Raw genomic sequence first — 2502 nt, forward strand, 5'->3', positions numbered from 1 at the left:
ACCTACCAGCAAAAGGTTGAGCTCCATTGGACAGGAAAGGAAAACTTTGTAAACATTTACCTCAAGCTCTTATTTCAGTTAATTTAATGCCCACCTAGGTGCTGTTTAATTTCCGTCATCAGTGTGTTTCTTGATGCTCCGCTGCAAATTAAGTGCTAAACAACTATTTCGCCCTTTATTATTAACAGCAAAGGCGTTTTGGCTGACTTTGAACCACTTGACTCATTTTCTATGGGCTTCTCACCACGGATTAGACCAGACAACCTTATTGTCCTTCATGATAAACTAGTCACAAACTAATTGTGCCATCATATTGAGGAGTCTCATCATCATGCTGAGTATCTATGGTTTCAGTGGGAATATAGTTCTCCTCTCAAAAAATGAATAGCTGCTCCCTTTACAGTGAGACAGATGGTGGTTATAAATATAGCGGTGAGACTAATGCTGCCGTGGCCTGTTCCGTGTAGTTAGAGCAACCCCTGCTGGATCAGGTGGTGGATTCAGAACGCTTCAGGCTGGATCTATCTGTGTTTGTGGGTTGGTGTGGATTTAGAGCTTTGTGGGGAGCAAATGTCCTCAAATTGATGGAGAATATTTACATTTTGGGGTTGCGGGGATGTTGGCATGTCCATATAATAATGTGGTTTATAAAAATATGGTTTGGAGAGCCTTGCATCTGCTGGTGTTATTCCACTGTTATATCAAGTCAATGTTAGGGCAGTGACTACAAGTAGATTTTACAGCACCTTATGCTTACTTCTGCTGACATATTTTATGGAGGTGTGGATTTCATTTTCCAGCAGGACTTGGCACAATGCCAAAAGTATTTTCTGAGAGAGAAATTTGGGTTTTCATTGCTGTTATCAACAATAAAAATGCTCACTCTATATAATATATGGATATTACATTCTGAACTGAATTACTGAAATAAAGGAACCTTTAAATTATATTCATTTTTTTTATATACACCCGTAGGTGGTTATATTGCTGTTCAACTAAAACATCCCAATATTCATTTATGTCTTACTGTGAGAGTCCAGCACAAAACCATTAAATGTAATAGGGTACATGGGACAGGCCTTAAATAGCACCAAACAGGAAGTGCTGTGATGTCACCTCCTGCTATTTTGGCGGGAAACCTGTCTATAAAACTCCCCCCGCAACAAAGGCAATAGTTTCCTCACTAAATGAAGACATGGATGGCACCCACAACAGCAAACAACCACTGATAAGTATGTTTTTTGTTTTTTTTTTGTTTTTTTTTTAATAAATAGGTTAATAAGTTCAAATAGTTTGCTAAAATATGTCTGAACAAAGTGCTGGCCAACAAAAATAGCAAATATTCAAACATTAATATGTTAATTCTAATTGCAGTTCTCTTTTTCTGCAGGTCATACTCTCTTCCTGTTGGTGGTTCAATTTGGCACAACACAGCTTATCAATTAATTAAAAGATTATTTTAACCAGCATGTCTGTTTTAAAATGTCCTAGCCTAGGGAGAGACTAGTACAAGACCTGATATGGCTGTAAGGTAAGAGAATGTGTTCCTCTTTTTTATGTAAGTATTTAAGAAGAACTAGAGCAAATTCCTTTTAAAGCTTGCTTGGCTCATTTGGTTAATTAAGGACTTTACTGTGGTATAATTTTTTTGTGATTATATTTGACATGTTTAAAAATTAGTATAGCAGCGAACAACTCATTTCTATGTAAAAGTCTAGTGAAGTAAAGCATCCTAAGCAAAAGTGTGAAGTCACACTTGCTGTGTGGTTATAGCCAACAGGCTATAAAGAAGAAGGAGCTGTAGTAATTTGGGGGGGGGGGAATGGGACTGCGGATTCCTTTCAGACATGTTTTACTACTAAGAATCTGACCCAACCACAATGCTTGCTTTCAGCTCCCCTAATACTGCCCAGCCAATCACAGCTGCTGCAGACAGTCAGCATGTATACGGTCATCCTTTTTGTGTTAATTGTTAACTCTTGTTCATTGTGGAGAAAATAAAGCATTTCTAAAATTTCATGAAGTATTTGCCATTTTATTTTTCCTTTATTTGTTCATAATAGGTGATGCATACAGTTGTTTTTTTGTAAAGTTGTATTCCCATAATGTGCTTGCCACTTCTTGAGCATAGCCAGTCTCACTCCAAAATCTTTAAAACATTTCCTGGGTAGGATACTCTTGTGTATCCTCTGATGGAAGCTGTGTGGAAGGGGATAAAGGGACTACATCTCCTTTAGTATGTGGTCAGGCAGCAAAATGGCACCACAATCAGTTCCTGGGTCATGCAGACAATTGGTAGGAAAAAGGAGCAATGTTTAAGGGTTTCTGGTCAGTCCATGACCAGCCAGTGTGCACTGCATGGAAGATAGCATAGTGCAGCTTAATGCACCATCAGTGAATAGGAGATACTTTAGAGCTGAAACTTGCTATAGTTTAAATTATAGCTGTTTGAACCTTATCCCTGCTGGTTAATGTATGCTCTAACATGTAGTTAAAGAAACC

At 38.0% G+C, this 2502-nt stretch overlaps 1 long non-coding RNA gene across 1 annotated transcript; it reads left to right on the plus strand.

The window, feature by feature from the left end:
* The first annotated feature begins 1168 nt into the window (after positions 1-1168).
* Positions 1169-2023, plus strand: LOC111191742 (uncharacterized). Its single transcript, XR_002649632.2, has 3 exons — positions 1169-1232; positions 1391-1531; positions 1895-2023. It is a non-coding gene; the product is annotated as an uncharacterized LOC111191742 (long non-coding RNA).
* Positions 2024-2502: the final 479 nt, after the last annotated feature.

The sequence above is a fragment of the Astyanax mexicanus genome, chromosome 22, assembly GCF_023375975.1.
Source record: "Astyanax mexicanus isolate ESR-SI-001 chromosome 22, AstMex3_surface, whole genome shotgun sequence".
NCBI classification, from domain to species: domain Eukaryota; kingdom Metazoa; phylum Chordata; class Actinopteri; order Characiformes; family Acestrorhamphidae; genus Astyanax; species Astyanax mexicanus.